Genomic DNA, 26,541 nt, shown 5'->3' on the forward strand with positions numbered 1-26,541 from the left:
ACTGCGCTAACACACTAGTTCCCACCAATTGAGCATTGCTGGCACATCCAACATACTGTTTTACTTTTGTCCATGACAGGCTTACCTTCAGGGTCATACATCACATGAAAACCAAAATAGTTCCAAACGCCAGATCTGAATGAGGGTGGGGGAGGTTCAATTTGCCATGTTGCAACTAGCCTAGCTTCTGTCTCGCTAGCTTGCCCTGCGCTCAGTGAATCTGTGTTCGACTACTCCGCCTAGGCTGCACTGTCGAGCGCAGATCCACTGAGCGCTCAACACAGACAGCATCATCAGAAGGAAAGTTGATAAAATAAATTAAAAATGTTGTATCGTTCGATACATATGCGTACCGAACCGAAAGCACTGTATCGAACGGTTCGATATCGATACGAGTATCGTTGCACCCCTAATATATATATATATATATATATATATATATATATATATATATATAAAAAATTCCCCGCTCGCCCCTGTGGGTGGTTTATCCTTCAAGCTTGGGTCCTCTACCAGAGGCCTGGGAGCTTGAGGGTCCTGCGCAGTATCTTAGCTGTTCTCAGGACTGCGCTCTTCTGGACAGAGATCTCCGATGTTGTTCCCGGGATCTGCTGGAGCCACTCGCCTAGCTTGGGAGTCACCGCACCTAGTGCTCCGATTACCACGGGGACCACCGTCACCTTCACCCTTCACATCTTCTCGAGCTCTTCTCTGAGCCCTTGGTATTTCTCCAGCTTCTCGTGTTCCTTCTTCCTGATGTTGCTGTCATTCGGAACCGCTACATCGATCACTACGGCCGTCTTCTTCTGTTTGTCTACCACCACTATGTTCAGTTGGTTAGCCACCACCATTTTGTCCGTCTGTATCTGGAAGTCCCACAGGATCTTAGCTCGGTCATTCTCCATCACCCTTGAGGGCATCTCCCATTTTGACCTCGGGACTTCCAGGTTATACTCGGCACAGATGTTCCTGTACACTATGCCGGCCACTTGGTTATGGCGTTCCATGTATGCCCTGCCTGCTAGCATCTTGCACCCTGCTGTTATGTGCTGGATTGTCTCTGGGGCATCTTTACACAGCCTGCACCTGGGGTCTTGCCTGGTGTGATAGACCCCAGCCTCTATGGATCTTGTACTCAGATCTTGTGCTGCCATAATTAGTGCCTCTGTGCTGTCTTTCAGTCCAGCTTTGTCCAGCCACTGGTAGGATTTCTGGATATCAGCCACCTCCTCTATCTGCCGGTGGTACATACCGTGCAGGGGCCTGTCCTTCCATGATGGTTCCTCGCCTCACTCCTCTTTCTTGGGTTTCTGCTGCCTGAGGTATTCACTGAGCACGCTGTCAGTTGGGGCCATCTTCCCAATGTATTCTTGGATGTCCGTTGTCTCATCCTGGACTGTGGTGCTGACACTGTCCAGGATGTATATATATATATATATATATATATATATATATATATATATATATATATATATATATGTATGAAATACATATATAATACATATATTAATGCAGATGAGACAGAAATATTCCCTGGATACTCACTTCTGTTGTTGTGAGGTGCAGCAGGCCCTGCAATAAGACTTATTATATTTAAATGCCCTGTTCACCTCAACATAATAATTGCTCAACATAAACACAAAGGTTCTGCATTATGGGGAAGATTGATTTAATTCTAATTCAAGCCTGAGGCCATAGTGGGTGATATCTGAACTCTGAAAGTACAACAGATGCTGGATTCTGTTTACCTCTGAAGTCAGACATCACACCAGAATTGACCACTTTGTTTTGCCATCGCTCTAATAACCCTTTGCTCTAAGTGGGTATTTTATTTTCATTCCACGAAAAAGAGGAGTGGTAGAGCTCCCTTTTCCAATTTTCTCAGTCCTGCAGAAGGGAAAACGACCTACACAACCATGTAATGCCAACTTTGCCATCATCTGGATGCCAGTCGCCTTTCTCCAAACCTAAATCCCCTCATTCTTACTTGCTAGAGCACTCTTTGTGTTGAGCTTTATTAACAGCAGTGCTGTAATGCTTACACTGGAAGCAGGAAACAGGAAGTACTCGGTCACGTATCTCTTGTGCACAGTATGCACAAGAGATACGTTTTTCTTTGCACCTGAAATCACTCCTGCAGTACATGCACAGACGACGTCTGGTTGGTGTTCTGCATATGGCGAGTCACAAATAGACAAGAGAGGTAGTACAGATTGCAAGGTTTGATAGCTGGTGACATTAGCCAACTAAATGCAGTCTTGAGATCCCTTTAAATGCGCTTCACATAATAGGGTAGGGGAAGGTCTCACAGCGGTTTCACCTTTAACCCCCTGGGGAATGGTGATGACCCACACCCTTTTTCACACCTTGGTTCATGTGATGACACACATGATCAGTGGGAGGTCAACGACCACCTCCAAAGAGGACAACCCCCACTAGGGATCAAATGCCTAGGACTCTTCACTTTTTGTTTTTATAACTGAAGAAGCCTCTTGAATAAAAGTAGGGAAGTTGCTCTCTTTTTTCCAACCTCTTAAGATTAGAATGATGGACGACTGAGAACCTTCACAGACATACAAGTTTACAAATTGCACAGCGCAATCTTGGAGTGCAACATTAGTGTCGATGTGGCTGCTCCGACTTTCAGAGTGGAAAGTCTGACCTGAGTTGGTGAGCTGTTTTTTTATATTCCTGCTATTGATTTAAAATCCATCTCCTCACATACAAAGTTTTAAATAATCAGGTAAGAAGGTCTCTAAAATGAGATAGTACCATATTGTTCCAATGGAGCACTTTAAGCTCTGACTGCTGGCTTAATTGTAGTTGGTTCTAAAAGCAGAATGGGAGGCAGAGGCTTCAGCTTTTTTCTTCTGTGGAGCCATCTCCCATCACCAATTTGAAAGACAGACATCCTTTCTTCTTTTCTGTACTGTACTACTGTAAATACAGGCTTCAATTACCCAGTTTATCATGCTACGCAGACCAAACCTTGTTTTCACAAAACACGTATTACTCCTCACATCTTGTGGGCGTGACGGGCCGTCACTGACGGTTGTGACTGGACACAAGCAGTCGTCTGATACCACTGCGGTCAAATCAGAGTTGGTATTTGTAAAAGTGTCATCTGTTGGTCAGATCAGATCTATTGGTTAATATGGAGGACATTGTAGGGAATCTTCAGGCTAAAATGGGATACTTGGCAGGCTAGTTACACATCTATAGACATAGGCTGCTGTGGGCTTCCAATGATGCACTGAGTGTTTGTTCTTCACTCTCTCTGTGTTTATAATCCACTCTGCATTGAATTATTAGTTTTGATTGATCTTTGACTCTCTTTCATAGTGTGTCTTTTGTCCTGTCTTCCTCCCCGCACCCCCACCTAGCTGCCCCTCACTGAGCCTGGTTATGCTGGAGGTTTCTTCCTGTTAAAAGGGAGTTTTTCCTTGGCACCGTCACAAAGTTTTTGCAAATTGGGGATTGCTTGATTTTTCTTTTTTTCTCTGGGTTATTGTAGGGTCAGCCATGGCAGGAGTCTGGATGCTGGTGGTGGTGGAGATGCGGAAGGTGTAGACTAGCATAAGGTTCTCTGTCTGCTGAGAATGAGGTGGAGATGGAAAGACTGAAAGGCTGAATGACAGAAGTGCATTGAGATTTCAAGCACATGGAAGAGAGGCTAAATGGCTCACAGAGGGCAGGCAAGAAAGTGACTGGACCATGGAGAGTGGGAAAAGGTGAAGTGATGTAAAGAGTAGGTTAGCAAAAATTGCACTATGTAGATTTAACCTGATTCTTTTCTGGTTGGCACTTCCTGTGCATAACATCCACCTTGCAGTAAATGTAATGGGATGCACACTCTTCTTCTTTTCAAAACTAGTGGCTTCCATACTGGACTGGCCCCCGTTTTAATGCAAGCTCTGAAAAAAAATCAAGAACAACACAATAATGGAAGACTACAGCACAGGGCAGACAACAGATATAAATCTTTAGGAAGTTGATCAAACATGTGGCAAAGAGATAAAGTAGCTGTGAGGAAGATCATGATCTCCTTTGTGCATCCATATCGCAAAGTTTCTAATTAAATGCATCAGTGCCAGATCATATTGACAGTCTGACTGATGCAGCTCTTCCAGTAGACCATAATAAAACCATAACCCAAGCAAACAGTTGACCCTGAAATCTTCAATCTGAACCATTTTAATGAGAGTTTGTGCTTGAAACTGCAGTCATTGTGTGCTGGCTAAATAAATATCAGCAGAAAAGTGATGAATTTGCAGCTAATATGAACCTATCTAGTAAAATATACACAATGTAATGAGTGGGAAAGTTATTCACCTGCTTCCAAAACACAGTAACTAATCTAAGCAGCTCCGAGCAGTTCCTCAGATTTCTCCCTATAAAAAGCGACAGTGTTAGCATGTTTATCTTATTTTAATTATTTATATTATGTATTTAAACAAATAGTCCAAAGGACTTTTTCACAGGAGTATGTGCCAGTTTAAATGCTTTTTGTATTTATTTTAAAAAATGCTACTTTTCAAGTGTGCAGTGTATTAGTACAGCCACAGAGATTATGATTATGAATGAAAATAATTAGTCTACATTTATAGTTTTCCAGTAGCCTAATTTTGCCTGTATTGTATGCATGTCAGCAGCTCCAGCAGTATATTAGCCGTCCATTCACACTTTCTGGCTCGTCATAAAAAAAGAGAAAGGTTTCCTAAAGCCTTTAAAAGGCAGATCTCCAGGCTTTTGCTAGCTCGTGAAGAGCAGGTTGGAGTCCCGCCTGTGCAGCAGCACAGGAGCGAGCCTGCACCGCTTCTCTTCAGGGTGTTAATCTTTCGCTGTCTGTCCTTGCTATTGTTGCTGTTTGAGAAGGGCTCTCATGACTTCAGCCATGGGAGGCTGAATATCAGGAAAAGCAATCACCATGAAAACAGACACACCAACACTCACAGTTTTAACTTTGCCTGGTTTGTTTTTCTTTTGTTTTGTTTTTTACAGAAGCATTGAAGGGAGTTAACCTTCCTCCGATTCTGCTCCCCTGTGGCTAGACCACTGGACATGCCGGCCCTGTAAACACTACCTCCACACATTCATACATAAACACACATATAATCAGACACTGGGGGAGAAATAAAACCACCTCCCTTCCTCTTCTTCCTCTTTTTGTGTCTGATTCATGCTGAAAGTCTTTGTCTCAATATAAAAATAGCTCCTAATCCTGCTTATCTGGAAAGTGTGTGAGTTAATGTTTGTGCACATACTGTACAGGGTGTGTGTGTGTTTGTGTGTTGCTTATGCATATCATGTGCAGGTGTGTTTGCATCAAGGTTCACTTTGAAACAGCTCAGTTCTGTTAGTGTGTGTGTGTGTGTGTGTGTGTGTGTGTGTGTGTGTGTGTGTGTGTGTGTGTGAGCGTTCACCCTGGGAAATGAAAACGCTGACCCAATTTAATACACCTGTGTCTCGCTGCACTCTGGCCCAGCACTCAATCTCACACACACAAACACACACACGCCTCCACCTCAGCTTCAGTGGAGTACAGCTCTCCAGCACAACATAATCCTGGGTTCTCCGGCTCAGCTATACAGATAACTTTAGCCAATTCAAACATAGATGTGTTTTTCTTATTTTCTTCTTCTTATTATTTTTTGTTTTTACTTAAAAATCTGAAAATATTTAATTTGAAGCAGGGGAGGCGAAAATTTTCTTTGGGCTGATGCTTCCAAATCAGATTACAGTTTGCATAATTGTGCACAAAACTTGTTTACATTTCATAATGTCAAGTCATTTAAACAAAACGATTCATCTCCAAGCGTGCCCGGGCACAGTAAAGATATTTAATAATGCAGCGCGTATTAACAGTGTACATAAATATATAGCAGAATTAGCAGGTTTAAATGATTGTGGGAACATTTGTTTTCATATTTATGCTGTTTTATGTGTCTGCTGTTGGGGACGCGCCACCGTACTGGGTCTCTTTCCCCTCAGGCTGAGCTCCCAGCATGCCGAGGAGGTCCCGATGAGATGCTCCTTGCCGGGTGGCCTCACGCTGAGTGGTAAAGCGGTAATGAACTTCCTTCCACACTGCTTTCACTCATCCACGTACACAGGCATAATCTCATCCACATCCCCGAGGCACAGAGAGATGCCACATTAGCATGGTGCTATCTTTTCTTGAGAGTGTGCATGCGCGATCGTGCGTGCGTGTGAGAGGAGAGACAAATGACTGCATTGTCCCTGGATTTGTACTTCCTGAGTGTGTCTGTAATTAATATGGGCACGCAGCGGGTGTAAACATTAGAAAGGGCAATTCCCCCCCTTCTTTTTTTTTTTCCCTGGGATTAATCTGTCTTGTCAGATCTGCGTCTGCATTAAATCTCAAAACTCTGGCCTGGCAGCAGTCCCATCAGCACACACTTACACACAATAAAGAAGAGATTTAGTGTTTTGCTTTACATCACTTGGTGTCTATGTTTGCCATGTTCTTAGTCATAGTGTCAGACCTCATGGCTTTGTGATAAAGCTACACTTTTTTCACTAATTTCTGTAATTTTTGATAAGAAAATATTTGCCTTTTTTTTTTTAGCTGCCTTTAACTGAATGCACCAAAACAGGATGTGCGAGTACTCCTTAATTACTCAAGCACGAGTCATATTGGCACTGTGTAAAATGTAAATGGAGGGCCAGTTCAGCACCCGGACTCTTCTTGTCTTCTTGAAATACGCAAGACCTTTCCTGAAAGTAACGTCTGAACAGGGAGCGTATGTTGCTCTGAAACCTGTACATACTTTTCAGCATTGATGGTCGTTTCCAGATGTGCAATTTGCCAATACCCATCAGTTGCACTCCCACACCATGAGAAATGCAAATGCTTTTGAAGTGTTACAAAGGGCTGAGTCCCATTCCTCTTTAGGTCAGTGGATGTGGGATCCATGTTTTCCTAAAATAATTTCAAATTTCCATTCATAGAGTCAAAGTGGAAAACTGTTCTGTCTCTTAGCACTTAACAGTTGTCCACTTTGCCTCTGGTTTTAATGCGGCGAGGGTCCAAAGATCACAAGCTGTTTGTTGGCCTTGTACTTGCGTACAGAAATTTCTCTAAAATTACTGAATCTTTTGATGACATTATGTATGTAACTGATGAAAAAGTCAAAGTCTTCCCAATTTTGCACTGAGAAACTTTTCTGAAATTGAGATTGTTGAACCTCTGCCTCCCTAAGATGCTCTCTTTTTAGTTGCCAGTCATGTTACGGACCTGTTAACATTTAACCTAATTACTTGCAAAATCTTCATCCAGCAGTTGCCACTTACTTTTCCAGGCTTTTGTTGCCACATTCCCAACTTTTAAACACATGTTGTTGCCATCAAAGTCAAATTGAGCTATATTATTTTACTACATTATCTTTCATGAAATTGTAAAATGTCTCAGTTTAAAGTTTTACATTAATGGGTCTGTACTATGATTGCATTTCATTGGCTCTTTTCAGCTAACATGGTATCTTTCCTGTATCCTACACTACATACATAACTGCTCTTTTCACTCCCAGTATTTTAGCAAAACCAGTGGAGGGAAACAGGGATACAGCCACAGAGAGGCTGTAGACACTTTTCTGTCTGCAGTCATGTGTACTTTTAACTCTTCCCCTAACCCTTTAGTCCCTGTTTTGCCTAATTCTACCTCTAACTAAGCTTTTCTCTCTAAACGTTCACCTGTCCACAGCTACACTCTTAACCTCCTCACACCAGCCATCACATTCTGGCCTTTCCTTCCCCCTAAGCTGCTGCCCCTCAGCTCGAGCCACAACATTTCCTCCCCGTGACCCTCTTCCTCTCCTTTGCCCTTTCTCCAGGCCAGTCTCACTCCTCTGTTCCGAGACATTATGTCTCTTAATTGAAGCTGACAACCACATCAGTTTCACAGGCTGGTGTAATGTAGTAACAGGCTGCCACTAAACAGGTGAAGCCTCCTAGTGAGTGCATGGAAATGTGTAATATTACCCAGTTAATTATTAGGATCTGGGGTCTAAATCAATACAGCTGTAATTAGCGCAGGAGGAACAAATAATTGTGGCGTAATTAGTGAAATGAGGGAATTTGGAGCTTCATACCTCTTGCTGCGACGGTATTAGGAGGTACTCTGTGATCAGCTTTGATGTCATGGTAACTAATGAAGCATCCATGCTGCATTACCTACATGTAACATCTGGACGAACTGCTCGGATATTAGCTGGCAGAGACAGAAGCAATGAGACATATTTGAACAAATGGGACAGGAGTTTAGAGAACTGCTGGATAGTGCAGACGGTCATGCATCAATACATCAACATTATAAGAACTATAATTTACTGATTAGCAAATATAATGTGATTTCAGAGGTTTATTCACATCTGCTCAACATCTCCAGGAATAATAGATTAGTAAAAAAGCAAAAGAAAGAAATTTCCATTAAAACTAATATGTGTTGTCTTTAAACAATCCTAAGTGCATTAAATCAGTTCTCACATTACACAAAGACATTATTTGCTTTATGTGCCGGTAAGAAAGGCCAAACCCCATCCCCTAACTTCACTATCAGGTCCTGTAGTGGTATAAAAGTACACATGGAAAGCTGAAACCATGTAGATAATAACATGCTGAGTCTGTGTCCATCGATACACATTTCCATGACACCATATAGCGTCAGATGTATTGATTTGTTCGTCAGTTTGAATCTAAATGTGTTGCTTTTTTAATAATTACCATAGTAACAGTTGGAAGTAATTTACTTAACCATTAAGACATGAAAGACCTCATTTTATGACCTTCGGAGAGACACTTTTATTGCCTGGGAATAAACAAAAACATTACATTTCTTTAAAAAACACGCACCCAGAGTACTCTGCTGAGCAAAACAGGATATTTGCACCTATTTCCTTTCTCTCGTGATTGTTGGAAGTAAGTCTGGGTTTTCGGCACCTGGGAGACTGAGGCCACAGTGAGCCTTGTACATGTCTGCTCTTATCACAGTCTGCATCTCTGTCTGTCTCCCATTTTGCCCATATCTGCCAATCCAGCTCTTTTTATATCTGCTACAGTACAGCCTGTACAGCAGCTCTGTCTCCCCTCGCTCCTCGGCTCCTTTCATATTTTCCACTTCTACACTGTATCACTTTGTCTAATGGAAAGAAGAGGGGAAGACAGACACCACTCCTCCATAAGGAGTGTTTGCTGTCTGTCTGGTTATTCATTTTAAGGCCAAAGATGAAAAAATTGCTTTGATTAATTGGCACTGCTCTGCTTAAAAGAGTGCCAGAGAGTGCATGCACATGTAAACTGGTATTTAGTGCCCAAGGTTAGCTGATTTTATATTATGAAGGCGAGCTCGAGAAATAAAAGGATGAGTCAACCTTGTTCGCACTTTTCAAATCCTTTACAACACCTGTTCTTGATATATAAACCTCCTGACAGTGTAAGAGAAATTCTTTGGATAAGGCGTATATGGTGTACAGTCTCTTTGGTTTAGCAAAAAAACCCAAAACCCCCCAACAAAACATAAAAATAGGACTCGTCTGAGGCGTGTTCTTGCTGTTCTGCATTATAATAGCCACTCCATCCTATGTATATATATGGATGAATAAATTAGCTACACCCCTCAGGAATTCCCTCTGTTGCTTTATCTGGCATTGCAATAAGGCTACGCTTTAATAATAAAAATCTACAGATGAGACGAGCAGCGCAAGTGGAAAAAAATCTCTGCGTGAGCATCTCAACAACAGATATTTTTAAGTAGTCTGGAGAAATATTGCCACTTAGTAGCTGAGCAGCATCAAAAAGCGTCGTCAAGGTCACGAGAAACCACGTGCGGACGACTGTTTTGCACCAGAAGACATAAAAGAGTTTAATTAATTCTATATTCCTGCTTTGTCTTTGAACAAACTGGAGGAGAAAATGTAAATGAAAGATTAATCACATACACAAGATAAGCAGACTTGAGCAACGCCGTGCGTCAGTCTGGATACGGCCTCTGCATCCACGTTGATGTGTAGCTCATAAAAAACACACACGTTATGACGAATAACTGCAGAAAATAATCAGAACTGACAAAAAGGTAAACAAAAACAAGCAAAGAGGATAGCATCCAGCTCAGAGAGCTTTGTTAAACACAATATATCGGCCCCCCCACAGCCACGTGGGCTCAGGGCAACTTTTTATTATTGTCTGGGTATTACTTCAAAACCATTAAAATAGGCCTCTCCTAATCTAAATCCAATAATTTGTGCACTTCTCCCTCCCTACACTGGCATCATGCTTTCCTCTGTCTAACCCAACACTAAAAGAAAGGATTCATTATCTCTTGTTTGGACAGGGATTATGCTGATCGGAGCGGCTTAAGGCAGAAGATATAAAGACTCTTAATAAAATTCTTCAGCCGTTGCAGCAATGTGCCATCTAATTTAAAGACGTCAGACCCCTTAACACTCTCTCACACACGATCACACATACACACACGCCCCTTTCCATCACCTTCCCCTTGTTTCCTAAATCTCAACATCTCTTCTCATCACCGTTTCCATCCCGCTCAGATCATCCTCATCATTTGTTACTAAAACCTGCATCGCAGTATTAGTCACGAGCAGATTTTGTAATCATGCTGACTTTCTGCTGTCTGCTTCTGCTGCTGCGCAATACCACAAATTTTGGTATCAATGTGATACCAAGTAAATGCAGAGCCAATATTGCCGATACCAGAGCCGAGGTGCTTTAGGCTATCAATAAAATAACCATGTCAACACCAAAAGGTCCCACCGCACAAATAAAACAAACAGAACACAATTCAGTGGGCTACTCACCGATCCTATTGCGCTACTGTTGATCCGATACCAATACCAGCATAGGTATCGATATTTAGATCGAACAGCCCACCTCTACCGTTAATCTGCACTTCCCTGTTTTGAAATTAATAAAGACAAAGATGACCATAAAGGCTGTTTGGTGTTTGCTTAAAGCTTCACAGCGCTAATAAACTGATGTTTGAGCTGAAAGCAAGCATATTTATCTTAGCATAGAAACTCAGGGTCAAGGTGCACATGTGATGTTGAAAGTTTTTTTTAAAGAAAACAAGCTAAAATGAAGATGAGTGCGAGACTGGTTCCTTTTTTTGTCGTGTAGTTACTGTAGTTCAGGAGCAGCTGGAGTGCCTTTTATTGGTTTCTTTCACTGAGGAGCTGGCGTTAAGGCATGTGGAATTCAAATGAAGAGTTCATTTCTAAAGCCCTTCAGCACCTGAACTTCATCAGTCAGCGCACAAGTGTTGAACACTTGAAACTGTAGCTTTCTGTTTCGAAAAAACTCTTTTCACTTAGTTAGCAAGAGCCTCGTGTTTAAAGAGTGCCACAGTTTTATTCCACGCAGTCAGTCATTTCTAAAGGTTAGCAGGCACTCTTTTTCAAACGTGCCTATAGGAAAAGAAAAAAAAAGAAAAAGAAAAAGCAATTTTTTTGTATTATTTTCAAATTGTTGCCAGCAGAGCTCTGAAAGACACCTTTTAGATGTGGCCCATTAAGTCCCGAGAGTCGGTATGGATCAACCTATAGAGCGGCACAGCCAGGCAATGGGGCTGGCGGCTCTGCAGATGTTTTCACTGTCATGTAATATAGAAGCAGAGATGAGTCCAGAGAAATGCAAAGTACTTGCATGAAGTATGAGGACAGCTCAGAACGGAGGCTCCGGGGGACGTAGTGCATCCACCCATCCATCAGTGGTCCTCCTCCTCCTCAGAGGGGTAACGATCACAGACCTCAGCACATCGCAGTCCTTTGAAATTCAAACTCCGGTTAATTTCCTGCTGCTGTTTATGTGGCAGCGAAGTTTTTTATGAAGGTATCTGTCTTCTTGATGTCCTCACCCTTTGACAATTCATTGTCACTTGAATTGGTTGCTGAGTGACTGTTATCCACGGTGCTTTACAGAAATAATATCGGAGGATATAATTTTTTTCTGCCTGGCTTTCCCCCTCCCTCACCTTTATTCACTTGTTATTTACTTGTATGCCATTATGGAAAATAATCTGCTTCATAAATATCTGAGAGTAACAGAGGTGATGCATATATTTGGATTTCCTGCGTATTTAAAGTTTAAGTACAGGAGTAAAATGCAGATGGGGATAAACAAAAGTTATTACTGGAAAACATCATACGGCAGTTTGCAGGCAGCAAATCAGACACACACGCACGCACACACAAACCTGTCCAATTAAGATTTATTAAGTGAGCAGGTTTCTGAGGTGAGCAGGCAGCAGGTGCGCTGTATATCTACTTCAGTCATCATTAATGTTCATTTAGGGGCAGTCCTCGCTCGAAAACCTGACGAGCGCTGCAGCACAATATCGAAATCTTTAAAACAAATACATAAAATATGACCTGTTCAGAAAGGGAATCAATATTGCATGTTTGTCTGGAGGAAAAGCTGCTGATGCATTTGCTGTGCTGACTTTTCCAATTTCTACATCTGAGATTACCATCGCTTTCGAGTATGCTGCTCATTTTGAAAAACAGAATTTCATTCAGTCGCTGCTGTAGCTCTATGCCCCGAGGCGCTGTGAGAGAGGGAAAGTGTATTAATGAAATGAGAGACAGACAGTGTTATTTAAATCACCTCAACAGCATAACCTGAGGCCTAACACAGGCTCTCTGCTGCTTTCCAGACCTGTTTTCATACCTCAGCCAACTGAACTAAGCTTAATCATACCTAAATAAACTCTGACAAAGACAAAATAACGAAAAGACGCTCACAGTCTTAGCCACACTGAATCCAACCAGACATCATGTCACTCCTGCAAACAGTGAAGGCTTGGTCAGGAACCCCTTCTTGTGATATAACGGGTAACGCTTTAGGATCATTTTTCAATGGATCCAATAAGATTACAGTTCAGGTCCTTTGGTACTCAAACTGTTGGGTAGGTTTAGGAAAAAACAACAACTTACTGGACTGTCTTGGTGAAGAGAGAGCCGATCCTGACCTTATGGTCATTAACTTTAGTTAATCGTGACTAATAGGGTTGCAAATGTATGTTGAGGAATTTGATGTCCTCTATATGGTTAGATGTTCGGAGACCTGAGAGTCCTTCCTGATGAGAGGAGCCATTTGAGATAGTTTTTAAAATCGGCCTCTGAAACAAGATTTTTGTTTACACCTATTTGGGTGGAGACCAAATCAGGGGCATCCTGATTAGATACCCTGTGTTTGTAATTTTGCCTCTGTACGCCAACACACTGGTTTAAATCAAGCAATCAAGATGCGTTCACAGTGCAAACTTTCAGCTTTAACAAAAGTGCTACATTAACCGTTTAGGACAGTTTTATAGCAATTTTTTTTATACACAGGCCATGATTGTTGGATTTAAATTCCATTCTGAAAATTACAAAAAAATGTGTCAAATACTTAGCGCTAATAGTATATATAGTAAAATGGTCTATATATATATATATCATATATCATATATATATATCACATCTGAGAGCTGCACTATGACGTTGCTGGGGAGAAAAACAACTGGAATATCCTGCATAGCCTGCTGCCATGACGACCCAACTTCAGATAATGGAAGAAGGTGGATGGATGGGGTGGATGTGTATCTATTTCAGACCTTGAGCGACTGCTATTGAACATTCTTGGACTGCTCTGCATTAAAAAAAAAAAAAAAAAAAAAAAAAACTAAACTAAAAATATGTTTAGAATAATTTCCTTTAAGCCAATTTATGCTGTTATAACAATATGTTGTCCTTCAGATTTTAAAATATTGTGCCACTACTTTTCAAGCATTTTTGGTTTTAAGGTGGAAAGCAAAGCAGAAATTTCTATTTGATAATATAGATTTAAGGACTATTTTATTTCTGCTTCTCACATTTCTTTGGACTGTGAGACAAAAATGTGGAAGAACACGCAAAATCCACAGAGCAATGGTGCCAGCCGGCTGGTGGATTTTAAACCCAGGACATTCTAGCTGTGGGATGACAGTGCTAACCATTGCAAGCAGTGAGCCACCCATGACTAGTTTTAAAATACCCCCCCCCAAAACACACAGATGAGAAGATCTACAGCATTGTAATCTCTGCTCTTTAGCTGTGAGTCACTATTTGGTGACTACAGCCATAAAATTTTTAACTACATATAGATTTAAATTTGCTTTGTCGCCTCATCGGAATGCATCCATGCAGCATTCCCAGCAATCCTGCTAAATTTAGATGCTCTGGATCTCGTGTATGACACTTCACAGTAATCTCAAACTTGTGCAGAGAGAACAGCCATAAACTTCTGTCTCGAACTGGTAAAAACTGTGTTATTGCCAAAAAGCTGTGTGACACAGAAGATGTAAATTTGGTCTACAACTCAGAGATCAATCATCAGATTTCAACGGAGGATAGCAGCAGATTTTGACACATACTTGTAAATGCATTTAATATAATATGACTCACTGTGTGGATGGCACATGTCTGCAAACTGTGTCGCCTGGATGGTCAGACTTTACAGAGTGACTCAGCTGTGGATCGAGAATCTCTTTGTGCAATTAACAGGAAATCTCAAAGATCTCATCTGGTAAAAGCACATTTAAAAAAGGCACAATATTTGTGTGTGTGTCTTTGTTTGTGTGTGTCTGTGCACGCCTTATGCCAAGGCTTCAGAAGCTACCTGTTCTCCCAGAACAATTAAGCCAAGCCTCTTTACAGTATCTCCACTCCAATTAATTTTAATATTTAAACAGCCATGCAGAGACTTCTGAACCCACTAACGCAAGATTAGAGTAAACTCAATTAAATATTGATGGCCATAAATAAACATTCTAATTTGGAGAGCCGCCATGGTGTGCAGTAAATCAAGAGAAAAAATGGTTGCGGCTGAACCGCTATGCTTATTAGCTGAGCAAATGTTGAACTGGTGGGGGTCACGAAATCCGGTGAAAGGAAGGACAAAGTATTAATGTCGTAGGGAACGAGTGGGAAGGGAAACAGAAGGAGAAGTGCAGGTGTTTTTTGTCTTTATTGAAAATTCACATCAGCTGAATTTGTGTGTATAAACATGATGACTGACTTTCTATAAAAGATTAGCTAATGCTACAGTCTACTGCTTTGCACTGGCAGTAATTTGTAATAACAGCAAACTACAGGAAGCATCGGTCAAATAAAGAATTCTTCTGGAGTTTTCAATATTTGCAGTGACCTTCAAAATCAGCTGAGGGACTCTCTGAAGGGTGGTTTACACTCTTCTGCAACCCCTACTGGCCTTGAGGTGACAGTACAATTCAAAGTCCATTAAAAAGTTCAATTTTGCTGCACATAAATTACATAGATGCAGCAACCCGTTGTGTATTTTTGATCTGGATGGGCCTATAACATGTTGCTGTTGAGGCAAAGTACAAGAATGTGTTCACTATCAAAGCTAATATAGGAGCTAATGAGCTAACTAATCAAATGTAGTCAAGATTAGGTTATTATAATATCTTATTAGATTAATATGACCAGAAGTTATTTTCATTGTCAGTTTAAAGGATATGCTGTGCTGCTGCAGAGACGGCTGAGTTGCCTGCCATTAATGCATCCAATTGAACAGTTATCCAGCATTTAGCTTAGCAAACCTGGTAAAAATAAACATCAGATAGCAGAAAAAAGCCTTGTTTTCCCTTTCGGGTGGATCCACTTATAATGATGTGATGTCATGTGAACACTAGAGTGTCCACTACTGAGATGGTGTGGATAAAAGCATGCATGGAAGTGGTTTGTGATTTCCCCCACACTTTCCGAGTTGTGCTTTTTTGTTTTCCAACTAGATTAAAAGAAATTGATATGAACTCAAATGCTGTTTTTGCAAACTCTGGCGCTGATCTTCATTTTATTTTAAGGCCCACAAGTCAGGCTGTAACAACAACTCATCCATGGCGATGATGTAGGGGATACGTTTGCAAGGTGAAATCTCTTTGCAGACTGCCCAACATCCATGCCTGAAAAATGTTTGGGGCTTCTGTTTTTGAAAAAGTTTTGTTAGTGTGAGCAGAAACAGTGTTTGATTTGGAATAAATGGATAGAAAATTGTATGTTTTTCTTCTGTTGATGATCATAAAGCTTACTTGAATCTTTAGAAGGTTTAACTGCAGAGCAGCACCATGGTGAAGGTTTATCAGAGAGAAGTCTTCTGTGATATTATAATATGCCCCCTTCATCTCTCGAGCTCCCGGAATAATTTTGTTTCATCTTAAAAGGCTGGAAGACGTTACAGAACTTCTAGACAGAAAACAAGTCCTTGAGAGGCTGTCCACGTGCTCAGATCTGACTGACAGTGAATCATTCATGGAGCGCAGGAAACATGATGAGAGCCTGATTAAGGACAGGGAGAGATGGGCTCCGATGTTAAATCAGCACAGACTGAGGGCTGATTAGACCAAAACCTTTACATGAAAAAGCGGAGAAACTTAAGAATCTTCTCTGGCTGGTGAATTGGGGTCTTTTTATGTGGTTAAAGTCACATCATGCACATGAATCCATGCTTGCTGCATGTTTATATATCAACTAAAAATTGCACAGACTTGTAAAGATCATTTCTCATCAGTGCCTATTTTCATTTTTGCAGTGTTGTGTTTAACATTTTAACTTGAGGGGGTAGGGGCAAATAAGTAAATACTTCTGCCTACTCCTTTTCAAACAAATAATGGAATGATATTTTGTAATGATTGTGAAGGCACATGTTTGAAATGTTTGAAATAAAAATGAACTGAACTGAACTGAACATGTCATCAAAGCTGTACCACCTACATGCAAATGTATAATCAAAGGTAAACGTGTGTACACACAGACAGCTACACGCACAGTTTTACAGAGATTTTTCTACTTCAAGCTCATGAATTCATAAGACAGTGTGTATGCCAGGCAGAGCAGACTAACATGACAGCCTCCTGACAGCTCCCGTACACAGGCAGCCTGCTTTGTGTTTTAGATATACAGTATATTTTGAAAGTTATTCAAGAGCAAGGGGGCGGAGGGAGCAGAAACACCACATGAATAAATAGAAATCAAACACTCACCGGCTGAGGTTTTGGCACTTTGAGCAGAGATATGGGGGAAGGTGTCAAGGGGTATGGCAACAGGGTTTGACAAGGGGGCCACGACGGGCAGCAGACGCTGTCAGAGAGCCAGGTGGTGATGCGTGAACTGGGGGAAAGGAGATTTTACGCTGTGGATTCCTCTGCCGATTGGTGGGGAGGACCGCAGGCTGCAAGATGCGCTTTTAACACACGTCCACCTGTCAGAGCTCTGGCTTGATTCTCACACGCTCATGCATGTGTGATAGCAGGCATGAAAACTTTGATTGTTGTGGAGACATAACCGTGCAAGTCATTTGGTAAGCTGTGGTTAAACCGAGCACAGATTGCAAAGGTGTTGTTATGCATACTGGGGCATTGTGCAGCCTGTGATATACAGTACACACGTTCAGCCAACAGGTGTCTCTATATGTAGTGAGGCAGAAATTAGGGGTGTGTCTGTAAGTTAGACCTCCTCCCTGTCTGATGTGCTTCCGAAAGGCCAGATTTTACGTCCAGTTAGAAACCTTAAACTTGTATTTTTGCATAAGTGTCAAATACATTTTAGTTGCTTAATCATTTCCTTTGAATTAAAGGACCTGAATTAGATTAAACCTATTGTAGTTACAGTTCTGTGGAAAAGTTTCAAGCAACCACTCATTTCTTTATATTTTGTTTCAGTGAGCTAGACTTTCTTTTACTTTGTAAAACGTCTTTGTCCAATCATGTTCAGTCCAGCCTTTGTTACTGACCTGTGAATCAGTCAAGCATGGAAAAAAGGCAGCTAACTCAAAGGATAGACCAGTGTTGTGTCTACACAGAACAGAAAACCTAGCAAAGAAACACACTTAAATTGTATCTTTAAGCACATTTTAACGTCTTTCTTTGTGAAAAATGTCAACAATAACAAGTTGATAGTATTTTTGCAACAACAAGGTGATTCCCAACAGGCTATTACACAAAAACTAGAGAAATATACAGTAGGCAAAACATATGTCTAAGTCATGTCATTAAGAAATAGGAAAAACAATCCAGCAAAGCTCTGACATGGGACCTGAGAGATATATCTGGACCTTCAGCTGATCCACCTACTGTTTGCTAAAGCCTCATCAGAAATTATCTCAGCCGATAGGTGGCTGTCAAGAAGGCATTCGTAATGAAGGGAAACAGTGAGAAAAGGCTGAGGTATGCCAAATTACACAAGAGTACTGAGAATCAGAGATAACAGGTCTGACAGAGTGATTAATCCAAATTTTTAAGAGTTGGCTGAATACGTACAGAGGAGGTCAGCAGACAGATCGAGCAGTGAGTGTCTACAGCCATCTGTGAAACAGGATAGAAGCTCTGTCATGGTTCAGGGCTGCATTTCAGTCTGTGGTGTTGGTGATGTTGTTAAAATTGATTCAGTTATGAACACAGAAAGGTCCCACAAGATTTTGATCCATCAAGCAAAACCTTTTGAAAACCACCTGATTGGCAGTGGCTTCATTTCTCAGCACGATAATGATCCCGAACACTCTGCCAATTCAGTAAAACCATACCTGGATAAAAAACACGCAGTGGAACACAAACACACATCAGTCATGGATCGGCCCGAACCTGAACATTATTTTAATGGATGAAAAGGCAGCCAACAACCGAAGAAGAGTTTTGAATGTCCTTCGAGAAGCCTGGAGAACTATTCCTGGAGAACACTTAACCTTTACTTCTATCTGTGTTTGCACACGTTTGAATAAACCGCTGCACCTATTTCCCACCTTTGTCGCAAAATATAAAGAAATGAGGGGTGACTCAATTCAATTCAATTCAATTCAATTTTATTTATATAGCGCCAAATCACAACAAATGTCGCCTCAAGGCGCTTCATAGATACAGAGAAAAGCCCAACAATCATATGACCCCCTATGAGCAAGCACTTTGGCGACAGTGGGAAGGAAAAACTCCCTTTTAACAGGAAGAAACCTCCGGCAGAACCAGGCTCAGGGAGGGGCGGCCATCTGCTGCGACCGGTTGGGGTGAGAGAAGGAAGACAGGATAAAGACATGCTGTGGAAGAGAGACAGAGATTAATAACAGATACGATTCAATACAGAGAGGTCTGTTAATACATAGTGATACTCACGACTTTTGAACAGTGCTGTGCATTTGCATGTGAACTAATTCTTTCTTGGGCCCATTGCTGAAACACTGGATTACTATTAAAAATAAGGCCTTCCTTTTTGAGGCAATAAGAAGACTGACAAATGGTTTTTAAAGTAGTACAATTTCTTAAATTGAGAAATATTAAGAAATGAGGGATGACTTCTTAGTGGAAAAATATTTGGTTTTTACACATAATTACATTAGTTTCATTTCATATTTAGGCAACATTTCACCAAAGGACACTTTGCTGTATCTATAGAGTAGCAGAGGAATCTGACAGAATGACAGTATTCATAATAGGGACAATAGCACATTGGTGTAGTATAGTGCTGCTTTCTTAAGTCTTTGGTTTGGTAACCCACATAGCAAGGAGGTCTGGCCCGGATCTGGTATCAAGCCGGCACTGCTGGCTGACTTCTGGCATGATAAGATGTATGTCATCCAGATATGAGCCAGGTCTGGCAATGATGCCACTGTTTATGCAATGGCATGCCATATCTGGCCCGATTATGGTTTGGTGTATGTGGCCCAGGCCATAAAAAACAGGTCTTCCTTGGATCTGGCATCAAGCTAGCACTTCTGGCTGACCGGTGTCATGGCAGGGTGTATGTCAACCAGATGTGGGCCAGGTCTGGCAATGATGGCACTATTTATGTTCCTATTTTCCTATTTTACTTAGAAGACCCAAATACCATGTTGCAATACTATACAGCTATGGTAGCCAACGTTTTGAATGCAGGTTTGACAGGTTTGTGAGCGAACACTTTATCCAAAATCTAGTAACGGTTTACTCATCTTTGCTGTAATCATGTTGTAACATCATGTTGTGGCACATGTTGTTGTTACATGGCTTGATTAAGGTACACATTAGGCTGACATCTGGGGCCAGAGCTGAAACTGTTCTGGGCCAGCACAGGGCCAGCAGTGTGTCTATAACTGGCCCGTGGCTGCACACAACTTACACATGGCCCACATACTGCAAAGAATGATGGCCCTTTGGTGGCCCAGATCAGTTTTGTCAGAGTTAATCCACACATGGGCCAGCACAGGACCACCAGTGTGTCTGCAACTGGCCTTGTGCTGGCCCATGTGTGGGCCAGGTCTGGCAAACCAAATCTGGGCCACCAAAGGGCCGTCATTCTTTGCGGTATGTGGGCCATGTGTGGGCCAGATCCCGGCCATACCAATTTTGCTATGTGGAAAGGAGCAGATTTGACCAAAATAACCATATCGGCTCAGATTAAGGTATAAAAAACACAGTGATAGTGAGATTTTTGTACTTGTATATAACTAATTTCTATAAACATTTTTATTTTTTCAGCACTAAGTTTGTGAAACACGTATAAATTAAAGGAAAAATTCATTTATGTGGTAGGGGTCCTATCACTCCCCCCTCTCTGTCTCTCTCCATCTGTCTCTCTTTGCATTTCCCGAGGGAAAAGCCGGACAGTGGGCAGAGTGTTTTCTCGGATCCGGCACTGGGAAGCAAAGGCAAAAAGGCAGAGAGTGGGGAGAAAAGCTCCCATTCACATCCCCATAATACTCTATTCATGAAACCCCATGTGCTTTTATTATTTAAGTCTTTCTCCCAGCACAGAGAGCTCCATCCTGTCTTATTGTGAAGCCATCATCTGAGGAGCTATTTCCACAGAAGCAAAAAATAGTCCTATTTGTGAAATACTGATTATCTAAAATGGGACCCCAGGGCCTCGATGGAAGGGAATACCGGATTCCACAGGCTTCCTCATCCCGCTGGTGGATTATGTTTTTTTTCTTAGCTCTTCTTTCCCTCATTCTAACTCGGCTTGATATCATTACACAGGCGTTGGATACCAACTGTCACAGGGTGCAGACTGTAATGCATCACTTGTCTGCATGAAAATATATAATTATGCTCATCTAACAAGTTTTCAAGGCCAAATGGAGGTAATATCTCTTGTGTGAAACAATAATCTTGCAATGCATCAGTATAATTGAAAAGAAAAAAACTTGCTCCATTTGCTTATTTGTCACCTTGCAGGAAATGCGCTGCGTGTTGACAGCTGAAAAAATAGAAAGGATACCAGTAATTAGCTTTGTGTGGGTGGACTTGTGTAGATGCTGCGCATGAGCACGAGTTTGTGCTTGTGTGTCTTACGTGTATTTGTCCAGCTCACTTGGATTACAGTGTTCTGTCGTACCTGCCTGTATTTGTTTAGTGAACACTCCAATCATCACCCACGCCTATTGTTTCCATAATCAAATCACATGAAAGCCATACTAATTGAACAGGTATTGATGGAAATACTTTGATTCTCCCTTTCTGTAGCCCTGGAGATGACAGCTTCATCATCATGCAGGGCACAGCAGGATGACGAGACACTAAATACACACTGAAAGACAAATTTGGAGATGAAGACAGACAGAAATCTTTGCAAAAAAGGAAAGAAAGAAGAAGATTGATGAACATTAAGTTAGGGCTTTACAAGGAAACAAAGAGAGATATATGCTATGAGAGAAAGACCTGAACTGTCACATGTACAGTATGTGTGCAATCAGGACGATGGTGCTAAATACTGGCAATCAAGGCAGATTCATCAGAGCCTTCTTTTTCTGCCAAGGAAAGCAGCACACTATAATTATGTAGACATCAGCCTTTGCGACAGCCACCCGCGCTAGTTGTAATTTTGCCCAATTTGCGTTCGAAAGCTTCAAACGGCCTATAATTTGAATCCCTTCAGCTTTATGGTAATGTGTTAGCATTGACTGTCGCACCTTTGTGCTCTCTTAAAATGAGCATATGTGTTAAAAGATGCGCTGGAGGGAATTTTGTGAGGACAAGATTGTTGACTTAAGAGAAGCCGCACTGACAGAGGGACTGAGGGGTTTTATGGACCTGTATCTCATTTTATTTGTTCATGCCAAAAAACAGAACAAAAAACAAAAAACAAAAAGAACCAAATTTTATCTGGGGATTTTCTGGCACCTTTTGAGAATTTAACAAATTTCTGTCTCCACATCATTTTAATCTGTTTTTAGAGTTATTTGAAGCACATTAGAACATTAAAAAGTTCTATAACTCATAAAAAAATCATCCTACATCATCCTACATGATGTACGTGCTACCACACAGCACACTAAAAAAATGTGTTTCTTATCATCCTATTTCCTAAAATGAAGGCAAAGTAGGAGATTCACGGTGTGGTCAGAACGTTGACTCATTCAAATAAATATAAGAGAAGATATGAAAATGGTCCAGAGGTGCATGAAGAGACGGCCTTGAATGGGATCACAAAGGTGGCGAAGGTGCTGATTTGAATTTTTTTTATTGCATTTATTCTAATAGTCTACAGACCTTTCATTCATTTGTTATTTGGAATTGTGAAAACAGTGAGCGGATTTTTTCGTCATAAAGCCTAAAATTATGAAGAAGAATGATTCATCCTAGAGGTGTTTTCAGAGTCTTTATCACCAGAGACAAAACCAAAACAACCCTACTGGAAGGGCAAAAGGTTAGGTGTGAAAGCACCCTGGCAGATATTTAGTTTGTCCACACACACACACACACACACACACACACACACACACACAAATTATGTCATGAACCCTGTATGACCTATGCCCTCTATATTTCCGTCCATATGGTCAGTAAGAAGGCGTTAATGATGCAATCAGAATACAATAATGTCTTTAGAGTCAGAGGTCAACACTGACAAAGTGACATTTATAAGTGAAATCTGCTCATTGCGGATCAAACCTGAAACAGCCACCAGTAGATGAGCGGGGAGAATACAGGATGTTGGGGTCAAAGGTTCCTCTGCTTCACATTGCATGTGACCTCATAACAAGCCTGGAATGCTTGTTATGAGCAATGCTGCTCCGTCTCTCTCCTACCCCGCCCACCCGCCGCCTGCTCAGTGTCTTCTTTCTCTCTGAGGGCTTCTTAATGACTAACCTGTCAGGATTAGCATCTCTCCCTATTTCACACTATGGTATCCAGCTTCCTCCTCATCCTCTAATGAACAGCTCCAGCTCCAAGGACAGAGCAGACAGGGGTGAAGACAGATGAAAAGCTCAAAAGCTCACATCACAGCCCAGCTTCACATTTCAGGGCTCCACACCACCCGCGTCGAGCCAAGCTGGCTTTTTTCTTCTCTTTCGCCCCCTTTTAACATCCTCTGTCATTCCCTGCTTCCGATGGTTAAGACAACTTAATTAATCACTGTACAGCTCTAATGAATTGACCAGCCGGGGTGTATTGATCCCTGGGGTATCAACGGCTCGCCTTTGTGAAGTCTAATACCCTCTTCTGAGCTCAGAGATCAAACGTCTTGAGAAAAAGTGGGAAGGAATATCACGCTGAAACCTTTTTTTTTTAAGGAGTGATAGGAGGTCGGTTCCAAAGACACTGGCTAAAGCCACTTCAGCAAATATGTGCATTAGACCGAAAGCAAATCCTCATCTTCATCTCCCACACGATCCTCTTCTCTCCTCCTCTCGCCTCAGCTTGTGTTACATGTGTCACATTTATAGAAATAACATTCCTTTCATCAAGGGAATTAGTGTTATTTCAGGTTGTCTCAAATCAGAAGAAGAGCTTACAGCTTATTAAAGTGCACCACCACTGAGGATGCTGGGGGATTTGGCAGTTGTCTTCGAGGCTGGATCGCTTAGATCTTTTTCTGGGCCGAGGTTAGATTAGGCATTGATCTGAAAGGCTAATTTGATGCCACATTACAGCTGTGAAATTACAGCACTGTACGCCTCTCATTTATGTCTGTGAGCTGGACAACTCCCTCTCCACTTCTCAGAAATCAGTTATGTAAATGCATGCTGAGTAGCAAGTAATAGCTCGGCCAATTATGGCAGCAAAATGGAGGAGCAACTGGAGAATTCAATCGTTAGATGTCAATTGATAATCGAAAACACGTTCCACGTCTTTATCCATATCACAGGTCTGTTTTACACTCCTTTAGATCACACCACAGGCCATGCAGGCCATAGTGTGCCATAATGCCAAACCACAACCTCCAGACAATATCTTAATCAGTGTGTTCAGTAGGTTTGATAAGACTGTAATTACCTGCAGCTACAGCAGTTGTTTTTGTGGTGAACAAGAACAAATGCCAAATTAGAGGAAAGTAAATGCCAAACGCAAACCCCCCCAAATGAGACCATCTACATACAGCTGTAAAACAACTGACTTCAAATACCACATTTGTCCTTGGAGCGGGCCTTCATTTAGATTTTTTTGACTGTATCCTGCAGAATTGTGATGCTCTTGTGATGACAGATCCCAGCCCTGACTTCAGTAGCTAGTAAACCCCCTGACTTCAGTAGATACAATTACTGTAAGTATCGCACGGATGCACAAAGCCACATGATGATGGAGAATATTAACCACGCTGCTGCACCTGGTAACACTCATGAAACCAGTTTTAAGAAGTTCCTCTTACCACTTCCCAAGTGAGGATGAAGATCATTTCTCTAGGGAACTTTTAAGACCTCTGAGGAAGCAGAAACTGTATCAGTAAGTGTATGTTTTAACACATGCACAGTGTCACACGAGGAGGAAAATACTAACCACACTGTTGCAGCTGGTAACAACCATGACACTAATTTTAAGAAGTTCCTCTTACCACTTTCGAAGTGAGGATGAAGCGCATACCTCTAGGGAACTTTCAAAGTCTTCTGCTTACTTAATGTTTTTGATGATGATTTTGCGATCTCTCCTGTAGAAATCATGGTAGCACTTTATAATTCAGCCTGTGACAAAGAGTGTAATTCCCCTAGAATTAAATGGAATTTCTATGTATGTACTAAAATTATGACTGAAATACATTTACCTAGACATACATAGCAGAAGATACAATAGAGTAAAGGCTACTAATTCAAGATTTTACATTAAAGAAGAAATAATTATACTGTTAGTTATTGTAAGTAGTGCGTCAGTAATTTTAAGTAGTGCGTCAGTAATTTTAAGTAATTTTAAGTAGTGTGTAAGTAGTTTTAAGCAGAGCACAATTTCCAAGTATGTTAGTGGAGACCCAAACTACATTTCTCCAGAAACGTCCATATCACATTTTTTTTATATGTAATAAAAGAGCATAACTGAGTAGTGAAACATTAATTATGCGCACCAGTATAATACATAATATAAATGTAAAAAGCCCATGCTCCTGAAAGTACAGTGTATTTACAGTGTAAGATGGGGAAAGTTTGTTATGTCATGTAAAAACAACAAAATTAAAGTTATATACTGGTTAAAATTACTTATATGCTAATTACTATTACTTGCAGTATAAATGTTCTAAGATCTAAGAACTCGAATTATTATGCCCTTATTCTAGTTTATCCGCCACTAAGTATTTGTAGATAAATATAATGACAACATATTTTCAGGTGAAATAGATAAAAATTTATTGAAGTCTATGGGAATTACACACTTAGTACTATGCTATATTTTGCCTTCATAATACAGACGTACAGAAGAAGAAAAATGAAGGGATCCAGAGCACAGCTGAAATGCTGCCACCCTCAAAGTCATTGCTGACCTACAGCTAACAGCTCACATGGCAATATGTGCTGTGGAGACGCTCGAGACCACACGGGATGTACTGAGGTAACGACATTTGATAGTATGAAAATGTACATGTTTAACTGACTCCAAAACGGAAGCCCCACCTTCAATGAAAGTTATGGCCGACCCTTTCATATGTAGTAAAACCTTCTGGAATAGTTCCTTTACACCAATTTGTATAATTTCTTTTAAAAAATATGTAATATTGCAGTTATATAGGTGCATACGTCTGTAGGTTGTACTTGTCTGTTTCAGGATTTTCAAGGACTATTTTCCTGCACAGCTGTGTTGCATGGTGACTGAGTGAGTGACTGCCTGGTTGGAGATGCCAGCAGATTTAAGCGGAAAGGACACTCTCTCCGTCTCTGATCCACACGCCACAGAGCACTCGCACAATGGAGTTAGTCACTGAAGTCTATCTGCCATAAACTAAATCCCTCTCACTCTCTGCAACTCCCTCCATCCCCCCTCAACTGTCCTGTCCCCATCTCTCTCTTTCTTTGCTTTCAGTCTCTGCCATGCACACACACACACACACACACACACACACACACACACACACACACACACACACACACACACACACACACACACACAATAAAATGCTCTTTAACTTTTGCTGAATACCCAAGCGTAATAACCACTCTCTCCTCCCCCCCCCCCCCCCCCCCCCCATGCTGATGCATTGGGTGGGATTATGTGCGAAGGCTGTGTGCCATGCCGTCCCCCTACCGCACAGGGCCGTGTGCCGCTGGCCCATGTCTGCATGGCTGACTGTATTAAACATAAGC

General features: G+C 41.3%; 1 long non-coding RNA gene across 1 annotated transcript; it reads left to right on the forward strand.

Annotated features, from left to right (window-relative positions):
• The first annotated feature begins 1,450 nt into the window (after positions 1-1,450).
• LOC146496257 (uncharacterized) lies at positions 1,451-26,354 on the forward strand. The gene is made up of 2 exons (XR_014871269.1): positions 1,451-25,792; positions 26,006-26,354. It is a non-coding gene; the product is annotated as an uncharacterized LOC146496257 (long non-coding RNA).
• The last annotated feature ends 187 nt before the right edge of the window (positions 26,355-26,541 follow it).

The sequence above is a fragment of the Neolamprologus multifasciatus genome, chromosome 19 (assembly GCF_963576455.1).
Source record: "Neolamprologus multifasciatus chromosome 19, fNeoMul1.2, whole genome shotgun sequence".
In the NCBI taxonomy this organism is placed as follows: domain Eukaryota; kingdom Metazoa; phylum Chordata; class Actinopteri; order Cichliformes; family Cichlidae; genus Neolamprologus; species Neolamprologus multifasciatus.